Below are 22,381 nucleotides of genomic sequence, written 5' to 3'. Positions count from 1 at the left end.
ATGATCCCAGCCTCGCACAGGGCTCCCTGCTCAGCAGGGAGTCTGCTTCTCCCTCCCCCTGCTCTTGTGCTCTGGCTTGCACACTCTCTCTCTTCCCCTCTCAAATAAATTTTTTTTTAGAAGAGTAAATGGGCATGAGTTGCCAGATATTTATGAAAAAGAAGAGGAAAATAAGATGTAACTTCTAGAATGCAGAGCTTACCATGAAGCTATAGTAAATATGATGGTATGTGATGCTGGAGGAGAGCCAGACTGATCATGGAATAGAACAGAGGCCAGGGACAGACCCACACGTTTATGGCTCTTGTTATACGACAAAGGTCGTGTATCATAGATCAGCGGGGAGATGAGGGACTTAACAGATGGAGCTCACACCCACCAAAGGGGCCACAGTGAAAAAACTCCCAATACCAAGTACTGGGGGGGGGGGGATGGGGAGCACCTAGAATCCTGACACACTAGAGCAGCGTAAACAGGTAGCATCACTTGGGAAACAATTTGGCGTTATCTGCTAACGTGGAACATCCATCTACCCCATGACTCGGCAAGTCCCCTCGCAGGAATGTACACATCCAACAGAAACGTGGACACACGTTCACCAAAAGGCCCTGGCAAGAAGGCTCGCCGCAGCTGCACTGTGACAGCCCCACACTGGAAACAGCCCCATCTGCCCACCAGTGGAATGGACAAGGCAACGGCGATGAACCACAGCTACGGGCATCACCGTGGACAGACCTCACAAGCACAATGTCAAAAAAAATAAAACAGACACAAAAGAATACACATTTGTATCGGTCGGGGGCAGAAACCTCACTGGTTATTTCAACAGAGATTATTTAATATAAATGGTAACTATGTATAAAGTTTTAATTAAGTAACTAAAAGGGTAAAAAAGGAACTCAAGAGGCGCCTGGGTAGCTCAGTCAGTTGAGCGCCCGACTCTTGATTTCAGCTCAGGTCATGATCTCAGGGTCGTGACATCAAGCCCCGCACTGGGCTCTGTGCTCAGTGCAGAATCGGCTTGAGATTCTCTCTCCCCCTCCCCCTCCCCCTCCCCCTCGTGCGTGCTTGTGCTCTCTCTATAAAATAAATAAATAAATCTTAAAAAAAGAGAGAGAGAACATAAGAAATTTGAAAATCCATGGGTGGGATTTTTTTCTGGGGAAGTACAAGAAATGAGCGAAAATTTAAATAGAGTAATTCACCTCAAGAAAATGAAAATAGAGACACCTGGCTGGCTCAGCTGGAGAAGTATGCAACTCTTGACTTTGGGATCCTGAGTTTGAGTCCCACGTGAAGTGTAGAGATTACTTTAAATAAATAAAAAACAAGGAAGGGAAGGGAAGGGAAGGGAAGGGAAGGGAAGGGAAGGGAAGGGAAGGGAAGGGAAGGGAAGGGAAGGGAAGGAGGAAGGAAGGAAGGAAGGAAGGAAGGAAGGAAGGAAGGAAGGAAGGAAAAGAAAAGAAAAAAAGAGTATTTGTAAATCATATCTGATTAGAGACTTATATATAAAGAACCCTTCACAACTCAATAATAAAAAGATAAATAACCAATTTAAAAATGGGCAAAGGATAGGAACAGACATTTCTCCAAAGACAAGCAAACAGCCAGTAGGCAAATGCACAGACGCTCAACGTCATTAGGCATTGGGGAAATTAATGGCTATAATAATAATAATTTAAAAAACCCAGAAAATAACAAGGTTGGGAAAGATGTAGAGAAATTAGAACCCTCGCACACAGCGGGAGGAAATGTAAAATGGTGCAGCTGCTTGGGAAAACAGTCCAGCAGTTCCCCGGAAGGCTCAACAGTTACCATGTGACTCAGCAATTCTACTCCTAGGTATACTCCCCAGAAAATGAAAGCGTACATCCACGCAAAAACTTCTACACAAATGCTCACAGCAGCATTATTCAAAATGGCCAAAAAACAGACACAACCCCGACGTCCATCAACTGCGGAACAGGTAAGTAAATATGGTCTCTCCATGCACCAGAATGTTATTCGCCACTGAAAAGAATGAAGTGCTCATTCATGGATACGCCTCAAAAACACTACGCTAAGTCAAAGGAGCGCTTAACCGAAGACGGAGCACCGCACGATTCTACCTGCATGTACGCCCCGAACGGGCCAGCCACACAGAATGAGGGGTATCAGCGCTGGCCTATGGCCAGGAGGGCGCAGACGGGGAGTGAAGCTGATTGTGCTGATGGTTGCACGACCCTTTAAATACACGGAGGGCGCCTGGGTGACGCAGTCATTGAGCGTCTGCCTTCGGCTCAGGGCGTGATCCCTGCGTTCGGGGATCGAGTCCCACATCGGGCTCCTGGGCTGGGAGCCTGCTTCTTCCTCTCCCACTCCCCTGCTTGTGCTCCCTCTCTCGCTGGCTGTCTCTCTGTCGAATAAATAAATAAAATCTTAAAATAAATAAATAAATAAATAAATACACGGAAATTAACTGAATTGCACACTTTAAATAGGTGAATTTCCAGAACGTAAATTATGTAACAATAAAGCTGTTAAAACAAATAGTAACTATTCAAAACAAATCTTCCTAAGCTAATGTTTATGTACTGTTGATGTACTTCTTTTTCTTTTCAAAGGCTAGTACATTTAAATTAGAGCTTCCATTTCTTCATTTCCTATACATTTTTTATTTCCTTCTATTTATATATGCCCCATTAGGTCTGATTAACCAATCAAAACAAACCTTAAATTTAAGACATGTTACAATTTAACTTACTATTTAATACACTACAAAGCAGGGAAATAGTCCAGACTCCTCCAGACACACTGCAAACCTTCAGCTTCTGTTCGGCAACCACAGCCATGTGCCAAAATAAAGAAACACAAAAACCCAACAGCCTCAATGGGCTGTTCTCCTTTTGATGCTTTCTTAATTCTCACAATATTTTCTTAATTGATTTGAGCTGGCAAATAGGCAAGCAAACTATTAAAAAAAAAAAAAAGACTAACAAATCAGAGTTTCCCACATTTCCCACTGGATAGAGAACAGACCCCTGGTGTCCTGTTCAGAGATCAACGAACAGACCACAAAATCAATCGTCAATCATTGCTCCCAGCAATGGGGAATGGTCTGGACAAGAACTGAAACCAAAACAGAGTCTGAAAACAACAAAGAAAACAAGAATGAGAGAAAACAAAGAGAAAGAGAGACAGAGACAGAGACAGAGAGGTGGTACGGAGTGGAGAAAGAGAGTGAGTAAAGTACAGTAAGAATTCACAGTAAAAACTGTGAGGGGTGCTTGGGTGGCTCAGGTCATGATGCCAGGGTCCTGGGATCAAGCCCCGCATCAGGCTCCCTGCTCGATGGGCAGCCTGCTTCTCCCTTTCCACCATTTGTGTCCTCTGTCTCTCTCTAATAAATAGTCTCTAAAAAAAAACTAACAAAAAACCAAAAACCCAGGACCCGTGAGACCTCCATTGCAGACAACACTGTAACTGGCTCTGGCAAGTTAGTCCCTGGGCATCCCAGTGGGATATCCTCCAAACTCAAGGTGTAACGCTCAAGAAATTAGACATGACTCTAGAGCATTCTACAAAATACCTGACCAGTGCTCCTCAAAACTGCCAAGGTCATCAGAAACAAATTAGTAAATCTGGAAACAATTCAAATATCTTTCGAATGATAAATGGTTAAACAAAAATGTAGTACACTCATCCAATGGCATGCTCTTCATCAGTGAGAAGGAACCAGTGGCCTACAATACACACACAACGCGGGTGCATCTCAGCTGCATTCTGCTGAAGGCTATATGCTACATGACCCCATGTACACGGCAGTCTGAACACGGCAAAACTATAGGACAGAAAACAGCTCAGTGGCTGCCAGGGGCACAGGGTGGGAAGAGAGACCACAGAGGAGCATGAGGGAATTCTAGGGGGTGACGAAACCATTCTGTATCGTGATTGTGTAGTCGTATGTTTGTTAAGACTCATTTTTTTTAAAAGGGTGAATTCTTACTGTATTAAAACGAACCAAGGAATTAATACCTAACATACTGCAAGAAAAAAATTGGAGAATCTAATAGGTAAACGGGCAAAGCATATAAACAGGAGATTCACAAAAGGGAAATTTCAACTAACAAGTACAATAGAATGACCTCACTGGTGTTCAGAAAGCAAATCAGAAACAGGCCACTTTATACTCATCAGATTGCCAAACATGAGAGAGAGAGAGAGAGAGAGAATGCCGAACTCTGGCAAAGATGGAGAGAAAGGGGGCTCCTCCTACGCTGGGTGGTGGGGGACAGACACTGGGGCACTCATGCAGGAGGGCGGGCACCCGACGGTACCTGGGAACAAGCAAACCCCTTAAGGCTCAGCAGTGGCACTGAGAAATCTGTGCCGAGGCCCAGAAGGAGCAGGACAAGATGTTCCCCGAAGCAGCCTTGATGAGAGCAGGGCGTTGGAGGGAACCTACTGTCACGAGGACAATGAATAAGTGAAACGTGATGGACACATGCTGTGGAGCACCGGGCAGCTCTCTGATGCAATGAACGGAACGTTCACGCAGCGACATGGATAGACATTAAAAACAATGTGGGGGGAGGACAGAATGAGAGCCGTAAAAATGTAATATTTTTTTAAGATGTTATTTTTTTTTAAGTAATCTCTACACCCAACGTGGGGCTTGAACTCACAACCCCGAGATCAGGAGTCACATGCCCCACCGACCGAGCCAGCCAGGCGCCCCTTTAAATGTAATATTAACATGCACATGGGATTTTAAAACCAGCAGAGGATTATCCATACATTATTCAAGGACCCAAAGAACACATTTTAGAGTGGACCTGTATGGGGGGGAGGCACAAGAGGGGGGACTAGAAGGAACACGGGTGACAGCAGTGCGTCAAGATGGCTGTGGGTCATAATGGGGACAAGGGAGGAAAAGCAGGAGGTGGGGGCCACGGGATTGGGAAAAAGAGAAACAGAGTGACACTTACAGAACAGTCCCTGAAATGAACAGGGACTCCAGCAGGACAGACTTGCAGCAGTGAGTAGAAAATAAATGGCTGAGGTTTCCCTGACCTTCAGAAGCACCCTTGGTCACCTTAAAACTGATGAGAAAAGAAAGCCAAACAAGGGCCAGGCCTTTGCCCAGAATCTCAGTGCTGGAGCGTGGGGGCGAAGTGGGGAGAAAGATCAGAGCCACATCTGAGAAGCCTTTAATGCCAGGTGACAGCACCTGGTTTTCCCCCCTCGCAGTTGTCCCCGAAGCACCCAGGAGTCTTTGAGGGGTCCAAAGCGGGACAGAGCTTGATCAGATCTGCCCAAGAAAGAGCAATGTGGATGTAGGTGAGGAGACTCGACGGGAGACTGGGTGCCCAGGACCAACAAGCATCTATTCCAAGCCTTTTACGGGGGTGTTGGGGGGTTCCACGGCGAAGAAAGCAGTTCACCACGGAGCAAGGGAGGGAGAGACAAGGACAAAACCCACCATCACAAACTCGGTTAAGTGTGATGTAGCAAACTGAACAACACAGGGCAGAAAGGCCAGGAGACCGGTCCTGAGAGGTCAGGGCCAGCCCTCCTGAGGAGGTGACATTTAAGCTGAAATCAGGGGAAATAACAAGGGTTAGAAAACAAACAAAAAGCACTCTGTGGACATGAACTTGGCACGAAGTGGAGTGGTGAGGTTGAGACTGGTGGCAGATGAGAAGGAGGCAGGGGCAAAGTGATGCCTTGGGAGTCCTCTAGGACCCTGGGGAGTTTGGACAGGACCCTAAAGTGCTGTGGGAACCACTGGAAGGTTTCCAGCAGGGACAGCCTTTCGTGTTTACTGGGCACTTACTATGGGCTATGTGTCTAGCTCTATATTATACATGGATACTCTGGTTTTATTCCAGGAAACTGAGGCAGGAAAAGGTCAAATAACCTGCTCAGGGCAAGGCCACACAACTAGTAAGAGAAAGACTGACACTCAATCACTGTAGGATGTTGCTCGATAAAGTAATGGCCTACATTTAATGAGCAATTAATATATGCCAGGCAATCTGATCCCAGGGCCCCTGCACTTCCCATGGCACTGACCAAGAAAAGGATCTCTTTAAGAATTCCTCGGGCTATAAAATTATTCGGGAAAATCCCAGTCCCTCTCTGGACCTCAGGGTCCTCACACATTAAATGGAAAGGCTGGACTTGTACCAGGGAACACGACAGCGAATGGGGCCTTCCGTATCCCAGTCGTGCCCCACCTCCACAGGGGCAGTGGCAAGCACAAGGTCACCTAGCTAATTTAGACGAAACACTCTGAATGTCCAGTCTGGTCTGCTTTCCTGATGCCAGCGGCCTCCTGAGGACCTCCGAGGTCCCTTCAATTCTAAGATGTTAGGATCCCACCTCGATGCACCAGCAGCCCAGGCCCACGGAGCCCTCCTGAGCCTCTGGCTGGCTCCTGGGTACCTAGGCTCAACAGTCCTTTCTGAGAGCTGGTACTCACGGCGGGCAGCAGTAGCCAGAGGCAATGACTGCAGCAGCAACCAAAAAGGACATCACCTGGATGACCCTTCCACCCACCACGCCCCTGCCTCACACCTACACACATCCACTAAGTCGCTCGGGCAGACCACCGGTCTCCCATTTCCACCACATCTGCCAATAAAGGAGAACAGCAGAACCAGTTTCATCGGTCATTGCGACGTTGGCAGTTACTTTACATATCACCTAACGTGGGACCTAACCCGAGAAACTTGTACAAATTACCGGCACCTCTCCCCTGGCCAGAGATTAACTTCCCAGAAGGGGTAAAGTAGACCTTCCCTGGAGCTTGGTCTTGTCTTCATCCCCAGAAGTCTTGCGGAAGGCCCACTATGTATAAAATCCTGTAGTGCGGGTTGTGGGGGTCGGGGGGGGACATGCCAGGGCCTTCTTTATTATTTTATTTTTATTTTTTATTTTTGAGAGAGAAAGAGCCAGGGTAGGGGAGTAGCAGAGGGAGAAGGAAGGAGAGACTCTCAACCCAACTCCTCACCTAGTGCAGAGCCCAACATGGGGCTCAATCTCATGACCCTGAGATCATAACCTGAGCTGAAATCAAGAGTCACATGCTTAAGCAAATGAGTCACCCAGGCGCCCCTTATGAACTGTTTTAATGTTTGATTTATATACATTTCTTTCCTTAGATTTATTTTAGTGCATAAAGAAGGTCCTGGGGGCACCTGGATGGCTCAGTCGGTGGAGTGGCCCACTCGATTTCGGCTCAGGTCATGATCTCAGGGTGGTGAGCCCCCTGACTGGCTCCGCCCTCAACGGGGAGTCGGCTTCTCTCCTTCTCCCTCTCCCTCTGCCCCTCCCCACACTTGCACACATGAGCTCGCTCTCTCTCTCTCAAATAAATAAATCTTTTTAAAATAAATAAATAAAACAATTCATATAATTCTTCACATGCCCCCCTCCCCAGTTTTACAGATGAGGCTCTGGGGCCTGAGGTCACACTGAAGAGGAATTGGGGCTCAGACCTGAGGTTAAGATATGGTACTAAGAGCTGAATGTAGCCTGTTTCTTGGCTTGTAAGATACACAAGTACATACGAGGCATCCCAACTTTACATCAGAAGGCTCTGAGAAGATAATTTTGAGACCAGAGGTAACGCAATGGAGTAGTTAGAGAAGAATTAGGTTGCAGTCCTGGTTCTGCCATTTATTAGCTGTATGAACTTGAGCAAGTTATTGAACTTCTCTGAGGCTCAGCTTCTCAGCCATAAAACAAAGATAACTCGCTGGGGCACCTGGGTGGCTCAGTCAGTTAAGCATCTGCCTTCAGCTGGGGTCATGATCCCGAGGTCCTGGGATCCAGCCCCCCTTCGGGCTCCCTGCTCAGCGGGGAGCCTGCTTCTTCCTCTCCCTCAGCCCCTCCCCCTGCTGGGGCTCACGCTCTGCCTCTCTCTCAAATAAATAAATAGAATATTAAAAAAAACAAAACAAAACGGAGATCACTCACACCTCAAAGAGTTGTTACAAGGATTAAACAAGTTTATAAGGTACATAGGACAGTGTCTGATACATGGCAAGTGCTTTCTTTTTAAAGTTATTACATAAAATGAATTTTAAAATACACATACTGAATGTGCCCTGGAAGTGGTTTGATAGGAAAAAACACTTTGGTTACATAAATACAGTTCAGAGGACTCTAGCAGGAATTCACAAGCTCTGGAACAGACAGAAGTCCCAAAAGCTAAGAAAAAAATGACATCAATAGTGATACACTGGAAATAACAAAATATATTGGATTTGCTGGTAAATGAAACGCCATTCCATACATACAATGGCATAAAAGAGAATACAAGCGCTTCATCCGAGGGAATAAAAGAAAGCCACAAACATATACTGAAGGAACGACTACCTGGTACCAGGGGTAGAAGTAAATATATCAGCAAAATCTGGTACAAAACTGCAACACCATCCTTGCTGGGACGTTGCGTGTTGCCACACATCCCACTAGGGGTCGCCCAAGGTCACCCGGAGAACTGGGGACGGAGTTCAATTCCCAGCCCAGTCTGCTTTCTGGGACACCAGCGGCCTGTAAGACTAAGCTGCACAGGGGACTCGTGGCCCCAGGCCCCCGAGGCCTCAGGAGCTTCAAGAAAGGGAACCTTCAGTGTGAGGTGCCCACAAGCCACACTTGGCAGCATCTCCTTCCATGCACAACACGGCACATTACACGGCAGCAGGGGAAAACGCGAAATATATTTTTCAGGAAGGGGGAAAGGGGGCAAAGAGGATAGTATTCCCATTTTACAAGTGAGGAAATTGAGGCTCAAATGATTAAGCAAACTGCCCAGGGTCACGCTGCTAGGGAACTTCAGAACCAGAATTCCCACCCAGGTGGGTCAGATCCTTGTCACTTGGTCCCTAATGCCGCACCGTCAGATGGACCTGGGAGAAGAGAAAAATCGGTCAGGAGGGTATGAAGGAGGGGTCATGAAGGGACTGCTACTTGCTCCCCCTAAGTCCCGGCCGTGCCTTCCTCAACTGGTCCAAGAAGGCTGTCTGCTTCCCCCGTGAGCCAGGACACTTGAGGATGGGATCAAGGCCTTTTCCTGGCTCCCCATCCTAGCAGAATCCTAGAGCCTCAGGCTAAGTTTATTTACCCAGCCAGGGCCCCGGACCACTCCAAAGGGCTCATCTTCAGTGCTCAAGGACCCGATTTCTTCCTTGTCCTGCCTCCCATCCTCCCTCCAGGCCTCCTGGATTTCCCAGCCTCTCCTCAAACCCTGTCTGTTCTACACCCAGAACCCCACTCAAGTCCCTACTCGGTCCACTGCTCCCAGCCTGGCCTGGAACCCCTTTCTCAGGCCTCTGGGTATCATGTAGACTACTGTGATAGTCTTTTGTTCTCTTTTTTTTAAAAAACTGAAGTATAGGGGCGCCTGGGTGGCTCAGTCGCTTAAGTGTCTGCCTTTGGCTCAGGTCATGATCCAAGGGTCCTGGGATCGAGCCCCACGTCAGGCTCCCTGCTCAGCGGGGAGCTTGCTTTTCCCTCTACTGCTCCCTCTGCTTGTGCTCTCTCTCTGTGTCAAATCAATAAATAAAATATTTTTAAATTAATTAATTAATTAATTTAAAAACCCGGAGTATAATTTGTATATAGAAAAATGCATACATTTTAAGCATACTGTCCCATGAACTGCCCTGCCCGGCCTCTTTACCAGCCTTGCTGATTCTCCCTGACCTGCCTCTCATCTGTCCTCCACAGGGCACTTTCAGGTTGTTCTTTCCAAGTATGTGTGACCATGTCACTGCCCTGGCCAAAACCCTCCAGCAGCTCCCCCTGCTCTAAGGATAGAGACCTACAGAAACAGAATAGAAACACACTCCTTCCCTTTGAGAGAGAAAATATAAAGTCCGATATAAATCCACCCTTCAGAAAGGAATTCACTTCAGTTAAAGGGAAACTGCCCAAGCATCCTGTCCCTTAAAGGATTCTGTTTATCCAGATGCTGAGCATAAAATGTCTCCATCTGGGATGAAGAGAAAGTAAATTTACAACCCAGTGAACAAAGAGCAGAGTTTAACTGCCTATATAAGCTGTTGGTCAACTTAAATTTAATGTATGAGAAAATTTAACCACTTGTTGCATGTTTCCCTTTATTACTGCATTGCGTCTCATTGTCTTTAATAAAATTTACCCACTTTACGTGAAAAATGAAATTAATGTTGGCAAATATGTGCTCACTCCCCTTTTTGGTCTGGTCCACCTCCCCACCTGATCTCCTTTTCATAGCTTCCTTTCGCTTTTCTAGAGTTTATGTGGAGAGATCATACAATATTTCTGCTTTTGTGTCCAGCTTCTTTCACTTGGCATATTTGAGAGATGCATTCATGTGACTGAGGGTATCTGTAGTTCTCTTTCGTTGGTGAGTAGTATGCCATCCCACGAGTATAACACCATTTCTTTTCCTTTCACCAGCTGATGCCTATCCGGCAGCTTACAGTTCGGGGCTACTATGAACAAGGTGGCTATGGACATTTGTTATTCCCATTTCCTATGTGGGAAGCTGGGCTCAGGGAGGGGAAGGGAATGACCCAAGGTACGCCCAAGCAAGGGTCCACCAGGGCCAGGGTACATCCTAGACCAGGGCTTGAGGACTAGCTCCACCACTCGGTATAGACTCTCCTTGGGCCTCAGTGTGATGATTCACTCAGCATCACAGATCTCTGAGACTCTCCTAGAAAGTCCTGGCTTCAAATATTCTACTCCCACAAATAATCAAAATGTCCAGGAAATGCCAACATTTCACCCAACCACAGCAGCAAGTCAGGACAATAAACCCAGCACGCAGAGCCAGGCGGGAAGTTCTCTTACCTGACTGCTGGCCCCAGACAACTCTTTCTTTTTTTAAGATTTTATTTATTTGACAGAGAGAGACACAGCGAGAGAGGGAACACAAGCAGGGGGAGTGGGAGAGGGAGAAGCAGGCTTCCCGCCGAGCAGGGAGCCCGATGCGGGGCTAGATCCCAACCTGAGCTGAAGGCAGACGCTTAATGACTGAGCCACCCAGGTGCCCCCCCACCCCCTGCCACCCTTAAGTTAGTCTGGGTTTAGGGAAATCCTGTGAGGGGCTGGACCAAAATAGACAGCACCTGACCCCTGAGAAGCCAAAGAAACAAAGACAACAAAAGCAGCCATTAAATGGCTCCACAGACGGCAGGGGGAGATACCTGGTTTTGCTTCAGAAAAGAAACAGGTGAGGGGAGAGGGAAGGAGGGCCTCGAAATGGAGGGAAGGGGAGACCAGAGCCCAGAGCAGGTGAGGGAAGGCTGGGTACTGCTGGGCCATGACAAATCCTCTGGTAGCCGGGCCACCAGAGGATGCCCATGGATGGGGAACATGGAAATCAGAGTCCTCTGCGTTTCTGTAAAGTACGTCTTCCCTCTCACCCTCTGACTGTAAATGGCTTACCCCATATGTGTTAGTAAGGCTTGGTGAGGGGTGGGAAGGCTGAGTGGAGACACAGACAGAGGTGATGGGGAAAGTGACTGACATGTGGAGACTACAGAACCAGGGCATGCTTGTAGGCAAGCAGGCTCCAGGGCCCAAGATGGTGGCGAATGAGAACGTCTAGCAATCTGCAGGCATCTTGGGAAGGGCTGAGGGGACTTCCCTGGAGTAGAGAACAGAACTCCAGCTGGTCTTACCAAGACCCAGGGTAGGAAGATTTGGCTACACAGAACACCTTAGTGAGTCTGGACGGCTGAGGGTACAGGAGCAGGAGGAACACCTGAGGACACACCTGGAGAGGCAGAGCAGCTGGTGTGAGGGTAAGTAGATGGATTTAGGAGTCAGACTGTCTGGGCTTAAAATACTAAAGAGAAACACTCTATAGCGACAAAAGGGTCAATCCATCAGAAAGATATAAACATTTTAAACGTATCTGAACCTGACAACAGAGTCCCAAAATATATGAGGCACTGACAGAAATGAAGGGAAAATAGACAATCTGACAATCCACACTGCTCTTGTTTTTCCCCAAAGCTCCTTTCTGTCTCAGGTATGTCTCTTTCTGTCTCTGCTCCTGGTATGTCCTCTGCCCGCAACACGCACGGCTGGGGTTTCTAGTTCACTACAGATTCTAGTCAGCGTCACCTCCTGAGATGGCGTTCCTCTAACCAGCTTACCCACAGTGGCTCAACCTCTCACTCCCTGTGCCAGTACTCTGATGTCTTTTTCTTCTGAGTACGTATCTCTGACATTATCTGCTGACTGCCTGCTTTCTTCATTAGAATGTAATCTCCATGAGGCGAGGGCTTTGCCTAATATATTGCTTTTTACCCTCAGTGCCTAGATCAGAGCCTGGCACGTAGCGTGTGCTCAGGAAACACCTGCTGAAGTGGAAAAGAAAGTTCACTAATAGGACACACAGACAAATGGGACTTCACATATGCTACAGGGATAAAGGTGACACCTCAAACCAAAGGGAGAAAGGCGGACTAGTTGACAGGGGGTTGGAACCACTGGGGAGCCATGTGGGGGAAAAAAAATTTAAGTTGAAGCAGGTGGATTTATCACAAGAATGTAATTCTTAAAACTCCACTTTCAAAATGCAAAAGTCCTCGAGGAAAAGGAGAACGGAAGAGAGGGACCACAGTGAAATTTTTGTGGCTGGAAAGTAAATGGACAAGTACTATCAGACAGCAACACCAAGCAGGCAATATGAATAGGTGACGGTTTAGCCTGATTTACACAAAAGAATCCTTCAAAGGCTCAGAAATTAGTGGTAGGAAGATTGGTAGAAGAGGGTTTAAAAAGCAGCTTAAGGGGCACTGGAATGACTCAGTCAGATAGGCGACTGGCTCCTGATTTCGGCCCAGGTCATGATCTCGGGGTCCTGGGACTGAGCCCCGCGTCGGGCTCCACGCTCATTGCAGAGTCTGCTTCAGACTCTGAGGATTCTCTCTCTCCCTCTCCCCCTCCCCCTGCTTGCTCGCTCTCTCAAATAAATCTTTAAAAAAAATACACAAAAAATAAAAAATAAATAAAAAGCAGCTTAAAAACTCCAACGAGTAGACTCCTAGATCCCCTCCCTACACTACCCACCCTCTCCCCTCATGGGGACAGACCCTGGCAGATCAGAAACGTATTTTTAAGAGAGAGTAGAAGAAGGTCCCTGGAGAGGTGGACATGAGGCACAGGAGACAGAGAAGATACCAGCAACAGAGGGATTATACACACATCCACATGTTAACCATTGAGGATGTCCAGAACCTTAGTCCTCTTGCTCCACTCAGTTCTTGGAACACTGCCAGGGAGGCACAGTACTCACAGTACTAAATGGGGAGACCTTCCCCTGGGCTTTCATACCCCACTAACTCCCAGAATTCCCAGCAAAATGGGAAAAACGGACCCCTGTGAGGGCATTTCATCAAGAAACTCTAGCCCATTAAGGATGAGAGGAGATTCTAGAACTTTCTGGAGAAGAAAAAGTAGGTCATATACACAGAATCAGTATTCAGAATGACTCGGGACTTCCCAACTGCAATACTGAAAGCTGAGAGACAGCAGAGTAATGCCTTCAAAATCTGAAGAAACTTCTGGGTATATACCCAAAATAATTGAAAACAGGGACTTGAACAGGTATTTGTATACCACGTTCACAGTGGCAGAATTTGCAACAGCCCAAAGGTGGAAAGAACCCAAGCATCTACTGACGGATGAATGGATAAACAAACTGTGGTCTATCCATACAAGAGGATATGAGGTGATTCCGGAAAAGAACCAGGAAGTTCTTCAAGTACAAAGAGAAAGGTCTCTAGTGAAAAACGCAAGGTGAAAAACAGAGTACGCGAAGTATCACTCACTTAATGACCTGTTTTAAAAGTTTTATTTCAGTGTCAAAATCAGGGTAAAGTGCAAGAAATTTCATTTTCCAAAAGGCCAGAGGGGACAAATTATACCCAGATCTTCTGAAGGGATCAGGCTTTATCGTTGCCAAAATATTCATCCTAAGGGTTGAAGGCAGATCCATGTTTTGTGTGACCTGAAACTAACATAATTTGGGGAGACCTTCCCTAAGAATGTAAAATATACAAAAATTGGAACAAATGTGAATATTTCTTCAAAAATGAGAAAAAAATTATAGCAAACCACAACGTTTTTAAAAACAAATATCATGAACATCACAAAATCCAGAAAAATAACATTTTCTTTTTAACTGCTTAAAACAACTCTTAAGTCTTTTTTCCTACTTTTGGGGCCATATTCTCTGATGGTTCTTCATATGAGAAGGGTTTTGTAATACCCTTTTATAGAGAGAAAATAAGGATGACTCAGTCTTACTTCTAACATGTACATTTATAACTGTACACATTGCATTATCGAGTACATTCTTGGCAGAAGAAAACTTCCACTTTTAATAAGTGTTGGTAAGAACTGAGTCCTTTGCTTCTATTTTTACAGTCTTTATGATTGGAAGAACCTTCCATAGGTCAGCTTCTGACTCCAGATGTTTCAAACCTTGTTTATCTTCCTTATGCACTTCTGGCTCAGATGCTGTGGCACTTATCCATGGTGATACTGCCTCTGTTCCTGCAGCCCTCCCTACACCAAGACAAACTCGAACCCCTAGTGGAAGTGACTGCAAACCACATAAACAGATAAAACCAAACTGAGTGTATTCTAACCCAACCATTAGCCAGATCCAAAAAATGTCCAGGACCAACACGAGGTCACTTAACAGGAGAACAGTGAAGACGGAAGTCATATTACAATGAAAAATTTTTTTTTTTTTTAAGATTTTTATTTACTTATTTGAGGGAGAGGGAGAGAGAGAGAGAGCCCAAGGGGGGAGGGGAGGAGCACAGGGAGAGGGAGAAGCAGACTCCCCGCTGAGCAGGGAGCCCCACGCAGAACTTGATCCCAAGACTCCGGGATCATGACCTGAGCGTCAAGGCAGACGCTTAACCGACTGAGCCATCCAGGCGTCCCTACAATGAAAATTTCTTAATTTTGTACATTTTATAGAAACATATGACCCCTTACAGGGACTTGGAAGAAACGAGTAAGGGTCCTTAAAGCAAAAAGTCATTAGTTTCATGGAGAAGAATCTGTCTCCATCACAGAAATTCAAAGGCCTTCCTTCCCTGGCCAAAATCTGTCTTTTCATCCTTCAAAGTAGTCATCTCGAGATACTACCTCCTTGAGACATACCATGACAACCCTGTAAGAACTCACTGCCTTGGTGCCCCTGCTTGCGTTCCCTCTCTCTCTGGCTGTTTCTCTGTCAAATAAATAAATAAAATCTTGAAAAAAAAAAAAGACCTCACTGCCTTGGAAAAGGTGACAACACACATCCAGGAAGATGGGAAAGATGATAAGAAATAGTATGCCATTCAAACCGGGGATGTACTGTATGGTGACTAACATAATAAAAAATCATTATTAAAAAAAAAAAAAAAAAAAAAGAAATAGTATGCCATTCAGAAAAAAAAGTGATTGGGATTCTTAGCTCCACACCGTAAACCAAAATCAAGTCCAGATGCAGTAAAGGGTTAAATGTTAAAAGTTAGGCATTGAAGGAACAAAATCAAAATGTGTAGGTGAATATCCTTTGATCACTTGTATTCTTTCCTAGCCCAGAAGCAATGGGCAATACCACAAAGACTGACATTTGGCCAAGTGAAAAGTTTAAACATAAACAAAATGGAAGCCTGGCTGGCTCTGCGGGAAGAGTGTGCGACTCTTGATCTCGGGGTTCTCAGTTTGAGCCTCACACAGGGCATAGCGTTTATTTAAAAAAAAAAGCTCCGTATCACTCGGCATCAGGGAAATACAAATCAAAACCACAATGAGATACCAGCTCACACCAGTCAGAAGGGCTAAAATTAACAAGTCAGGAAACAACAAATGTTGGTGAGGACATGGAGAAAGCGGAACCCTCTTACATAGCTGGTGGGAATGCAAGCTGGTGCAGCCACTTGGGAAAACAGTATGGAGGTTCCTCAAGAAGTTGAAAACAGAGCTACTCTATGACCCAGCAACTGCACTACTAGGTATTTACCCCAAAGATACAAATGTAGTGATCCGAAGGGGCACCTGCATCCCAATGTTTATAGCAGCAATGTCCACAATAGCCAAACTATGGAAAGAGCCTAGATGTCCGTGGACAGATGAATGGATAATGAAGATACATACACACAGACACACACACACACACACACACACACACACAATGGAATTTTACTCAGCCATCAAAAAAATGAAATCTTACCATTTGCAACAACATGGATAGAACTAGAGGGTGTTCTGCTAAGCAAAATAAGTCAATCAGAGAAAGGCAAGTATCATATGGTTTCATTCATATGTGGAATTTAAAAAACAAAACAGAGGATCATAGGGGAAGGGAGGGAAAAATAAAAGAGGATGAAATCGGAGAGGGAGACAAACCATAAGAGACTCTTAACTATAGGAAACAAACTGAGGGTTGCTAGAGTGGAGGGGGGGTTGGGAGGATGGGGAGTGTTGGACATTAAGGAAGGGACTTCATGTAATGAGCACTGGTGTTACATGCAACTGATGGATCACTGAACTCTACCTCTGAAACTAATAATACACTATAGGTTAATTAATTGATTTAAATAAAATAAAATTTAAAAAAATAAATAAAAAAATAACAAACAAAATGAAAACAACCTAGCTTAGAAAAAATGTAAGGTGGGGCGCCTGGGTGGCTCAGTCGTTAAGCCTCTGCCTTCGCCTCAAGGCGTGATCCCAGCGTTCTGGGATCGATCCCCACGGGCTCCTCCGATCCCCACGTCGGGCTCCTCCGCTGGGAGCCTACTTCTTCCTCTCCCACTCCCCCTGCTTGCGTTCCCTCTCTCGCTGGTTGTCTGTCAAATAAATAAATAAAATCTTTAAAAAAAAAAAAAGGAAAAAATGTAAGGCAAACAATAATCTGGGGGAAAAAACCTACCTGCAGCAAATATAATAAACAAGGGATAAGCATCCTCCCTACTGAAAAGAGCTTGCAAATCAGAAAGAAACTCATGACTTTAAGAGATGTGCAGATAATTCACAGGTGACAAATGCCCAAAAGTTATGAAATGTTAAGATAGTCAATCTTACTTAATAAAAAAAAATGCAGATTAAAAGAACCAAAGGCTATTCTTCAGCCATTAAAGAAGATTCACACAAAATTTCTAACACCTCCCGTGGCTGAGGACTTGGGCAAGCGAGCACGCAAACCCTACATGCGCTGCCATGACGTAGAGCGCTTCGGGTTTATGCCCTAAAAATATCCATGCTTGCTCTTCATCCCAGTAATTCCACTTCAGAGAATCTATTTCAGGAAAGTGTTAATTGCAGCCCTGTTGAGATGGGGTGGGGGGGATGTAAATAAGAGGGAGGAGAGAAAACACCTCTCAGGATGTGTGTATGTATTTGCACACAGAGAAAGGTGAGAAAGGATACATACCTGTTAGCACCCCTAGTGCTAAAAGGTAGAAATGATGGGGGAGTTATTCACTTTGTCTCTATATGCCTCCTGCATTGATTAACTTGCCCTAATTAACACAGCATATTGCTTTTGGAATTAAAAAACATACACCAGGGTGCCGTGGCTCAGTTGGTTAAGCATCCAACTCTTAGTTTCAGCTCAGGTCATGATCTGTGGATGGTGAGACTGAGCCCTTCATCGAGCCCCTCATAGGGCTCTGCACTCAGTGGGGAGTCTGCTTGAGATTCTCTCTCCCTCTGCTCCCCCCCCCACACCGCGCTCGTGCTCTTCACTCTAATAAATCTTAAAAAAAAAAAAAAAAAAAACTCTAGGAGAAGAAAATACCCACATATAAAAAAGATGAACCTATGCCAAATGTATCTGATCCTATCACATGGACCCTAATAAAAGAAATGAAAAAAAAAAAAATACAGTCATTAAGTGTCCCAGGCCCTACGATAGCCAACTCTGACTGGCTGACTGCTGTAGACATGACTGGAGGTGCCATACCCACTGGCTCACAGGTAGAGGAGCAGACTACCAGAAAATCAAAACTGAATTTTTTAATTCCCAAATTAAAAGCACAACACTCACTACTTAATCTTTGACTAGAAGTCAGAGGGCATCAAGAGAAGAGACTGTCAGGGCGCCTGGGTGGCTCAGTCGTTAAGCGTCTGCCTTCGGCTCAGGGTGTGATCCCGGGGTCCTGGGATCGAGCCCCACATCAGGCTCCTCCGCTGGGAGCCTGCTTCTTCCTCTCCCACTCCCCCTGTTGTGTTCCTTCTCTCACTGGCTGTCTCTCTCTCTCTCTGTCAAATAAATAAATAAATAAAATCTTTAAAAAAAAAAAAAAGAGAGAGGAGACTGTGGTATCCCTACATACAGGTCACTGCCACATCCCTGCCACACCAACACCCCTGAGTTAAAATGCTATAACTTGGACCCATCTGAACTATCCCTTTGATGCAAACTATTTGCACAGGAAGAAAATCAGATAATGAAGCACAGCTAGAAGATTAGCCTGGCCTGTTAGGAAAGTCATGCAGACGTACACAACTTTCAGATAGTACTCCACAGCACTTAAACCAGCAGAGATAAAAATTTAAAAAGCTGTGGGCAAACAAGCATGCATATATATATATATGTACATATATATATATATATATATTGCTTTCAAAATCATTTAAGCCAAGGCGCCTGGGCGGCTCAGTCAGTTAAGCATCTGCCTTTGGCTCAGGTCATGATCCCAAGGTCCTGGGATCCAGCCCCACACTGAGCCTCACATTGGGCTCCCTGCTTAGCAGGGAGTCTGCTTCTCCCTCTGCCCCGCTTGTGCACGTGCTCTCTCTCTCTCTCTCAAATAAATGAATAATATCTTTTTAAAAGATCATTTAGTGGCACAACTGGTGGCTCAGTTGGTTAAGTGTCTTCCTTCAGCTCAGATCATGATCCCAGAGTCCTGGGACGGGGCCTGCATCAGGCTCTGGCTTGGCGGGTAATCTGCTTCTCCCTCTGCCTCTGCTGCCCCACCCCCTGCTTGTGCTCTCTCCCTCACCCTCTCCCTCTGTCAAATAAATAAATAAAATCTTAAAAAAAAAAATCATTTAAGCCTAGATGGTAGAATGCCAAAGAAAGAAGAGACCTTCAGGATTAACATGTCCAACCCTCTCATCGCTGAGATGAAGATGAAACTGGAGCTCATATTGTCAAATGACACACAGCCTCTGGAGGCGGAGCTAAGACACTCTGACAACAGTATCTGCTCTTCTAGACGCGCTGAATGTAATTCACAAACGGTTTTCACAGCCATTATTTTCTTTGGCCCTCACCAAATCCGGATGTTTCCACAGATGAGAAAAGGAAGGCTCAAAGGGTCTGGATGATTTGCCTACATCACCTGGCTAGTAGCTCCAAATCCCAAACCCCGTACCCCTTCCACCAGCCGGCACGGCACTGTTGCCCAAACCCTTCCCGACAGCCCAGGCAGTGGTTCCCCAGCTTCAAGCACACAGCCTGCAAGCACTAAGCACTCAAATTAGATGAGTGAATACCTCAGACTAGGAGAAAGCTAAGCAAATTATCAACAGAATACGACACATCTTTTAAAAAGGAAAATGTTGATAAGCTGAAATCCACATGAGGTAAGAATGCTGAACTTTCATACATACGAGAGCCACCAATCTCCTAGACCTCAGAGACAGGTCTCCATCAGTTTGGCCTCAATTACCCTCACCTGATCACCAATCACTTCCTATGTCTCCTCAGCAGGTCTCAGGAACCCGCAAGCCTCCCCACTGCCCACAACGCCAAATCCAAATTCTGTACCCTGGCCTTCAAGACCCTACCAGCTGACGGATTCCACCGTTTCCTGAATTACTCACTGACCCTGGCCTTTTCTAGGCTCTTCCCCTCCACCCCACAGAACCCCATTTCCTTTATGCTGCCAGATATAGCCTGGCTCCTCTTGGCTCCAGGTGAAAACTGATCCCTTACCCCACTTCCATTAACCCCAGGTAAAAAAGGCCACAGCTTTTTTTTTTCTTTCAATCAAAGTGGACTTACATAACATTCATTTGAACCTATGTGGCAACCAAGCTCATGAGAAACAGGCGCAATGAACAGGGAGCCCCATAGGCAGCAGCTTCTAATTTGGGTTTTCCAATATAGAAGCAGGAGTTGCCTTATGCAACCTATCCAGTCCCTTTTCTGGCCTGAGGGGTTTTGATTTCCAGTCCCAGGAGTCAGGTGCCCAGCTTCACTATCAAGCAAGTCCCTACTCTCAGCGACTCAGTTTTTTCACATGTGAAATGAGGAGAAGGGGGTAGCACACCTAAAGAGAAAAATGACAGAAGAATAACTTCCCAGTTATTTCCCACAAAGGTACCAAGGATATCCGACACCCCTTCTTGCTGCAACACCGCAAATTGGCACAACACATATACCTTGGCCATCCCCTACGTTAGTGTGCACAGACTTACCCCATCCCAACTTCCCGCTGTACGGAGGTCCCAAAGGTACGGTAAGAAGTCAGCTCCTGGTCAGGGGTATGTAGCTGTCTGCAGTCTTCCACCACAATGAACGGTGCTGCAAAGAACAATATCGTATAAGCATTTATCATTGTTCTGCAATTATTTCTCATGATAGATTCCTGGAAGTGGACTTACTGGCTGAGAGGATGCACGCATTTTAAATTCTGATACTGGTTGAAAAACTTGACGTGGTAATTCTCATAGTCCACTGGTACTTAGGCTTTACCTGGGGAACCTGGTTCCAAGCTGCAATCCTGACACACGCCCCTCGTCCTTCTACATCCCAGCCCTTCCCCTCCCCCTCCAGGAAGTCTGGGGAGGGGCTCCTGAAGCTGCTTTGTTATCCAGCTCCCAGGTGGCCCAGCTGTGGGAGGAAGGAGCTGGTGCCTTCTACTTGCCCCAGAGCACCTCACCTAGCACGAACCCTGGGAAGCCCTGGCGCAGGGGCTGGCAGAACTTGCTGGGAAGTCTCTGGGCTGTAGCCCAGGTCCCCAGTGGCTTCCCCCCAAATGGCAGAGTCTGGCTCTCATGCACTGGGCCACAATACCTGGGACTGAGTGTTGGGGATAAAGTCATTATCTCTAGGCTCACCTGGATGCACCTGTTTCCCCTTCCAGACCCCCCACTTCCTGAAGGTCTCTGCCCCACACATATCTTTGAGCCTAGTGCCAGGACCCAGTAGTTTTACTTTTATCTAAGACTCCCCAAGTCTCCCTTCTCTAAGTAGACATAGCACCACTTCCCCAAGAAATCGTTTGGGGCCTCTGTACTGGGCCTCAGTCTCCGCATCTGTGAAATGGCGGGCGTTTGGCAGTGGCACTGACATTGTGGGTGCTGCTGTGAGGAGAGCAGTGTGGCCAGCTAGGTTCTAAGTGGTTGCAGGTAAGTCTGGCTTCAATCGGGAGCCCAGGTGCACCTTCGTGATCATTTAATCAGCATTCTGATTGGCGTAAGGCCTGTTTGGAAAAAACTCGATTTTTGTTTTCAGATTTCTCCACTGCCAAAGCACAATTAGGACCAAAAGCCATTTCAAGGCTGCTCAAGGGTCCCAGACACCTGGGACCAGATGAGGAAGCAGAGGCCCAGAAAAGGCCTTGCCTGGTTTTAGGCTGTGTGCTGCCGCGCTCTGGGGAACACAAAGTCTGGTGGGAAAGCCGAGGGGGTCTGGTCACCAGGTGTTTCACATGGTGGTCCGGAGCAAACCGCAGGGAAGAGAGTGCTGGCACGTCTGGAGAAGACCAAAGGAACCATCCCGGAGTTGGGTGTGAGGAAGAAGGCGGCAGCGAGGGGCGCTGGGCGTTTCTAGTCAGGCGGGTCGGCCTCAGTGGGGTGAAGGCTGGGCTCCACCGGCGGAGCCACCTGGGCTGAACGACACTGCTTGACCAGCACCAACGCCATAACCCAGGGACTGGATGGGATGGTACACACCAAGGGCCCCGCTCCGCCTCGCTGTGTGATGAACGCTCCTCAAGCGCTGCTTTTACCTCCGGCCGCCACTTGTGTTCTAGACCCAGGAGCTGCGTGCTTGGGGGTTGTGTCCGAGGCAGCCTTCTACCCGACTCTAGCGGCCGTTGAGGGCAGAAGAGGCGTCGCATTCAGAACTCGGTCCTCACCAGCGGGGGCAAATCCCCGGGCTAACTGGGCCTCAGTTTCCTCTCGGTGCAATGGGAACCATCACACCGCCGGCGGGAGATCCGGTGGAGGGAGCGGTCTCACAAACGTCAGTCTTTGCACTATTTCTCCCCTCGGTAACGGCCCCCACTCCCCGCGTGGAGCACACAGTAGGCGCTCCGGAAACGCTCTCCGAGTGGAGGAACGGGCCACTTCCTGCCCCCAAGCGGACTCTCCCGAGCCTCGGTTCCCACCACTCCTCTTCGGAGGCCATGTGGCATTCCTGAGG

At 46.8% G+C, this 22,381-nt stretch overlaps 1 long non-coding RNA gene across 1 annotated transcript; it reads right to left on the bottom strand.

The window, feature by feature from the left end:
- Window positions 1-7,985: 7,985 nt before the first annotated feature.
- Window positions 7,986-22,363, bottom strand: LOC113258562 (uncharacterized). The gene is made up of 3 exons (XR_003317276.4): window positions 21,910-22,363; window positions 20,431-20,536; window positions 7,986-8,897 (listed from the first exon to the last, which is right to left on the bottom strand). It is a non-coding gene; the product is annotated as an uncharacterized LOC113258562 (long non-coding RNA).
- Window positions 22,364-22,381: the final 18 nt, after the last annotated feature.

Source organism: Ursus arctos, unplaced genomic scaffold (assembly GCF_023065955.2).
Source record: "Ursus arctos isolate Adak ecotype North America unplaced genomic scaffold, UrsArc2.0 scaffold_16, whole genome shotgun sequence".
Classification (NCBI taxonomy): Eukaryota; Metazoa; Chordata; class Mammalia; order Carnivora; family Ursidae; genus Ursus; species Ursus arctos.
This window is presented reverse-complemented; position numbering and strand designations above follow the sequence as displayed.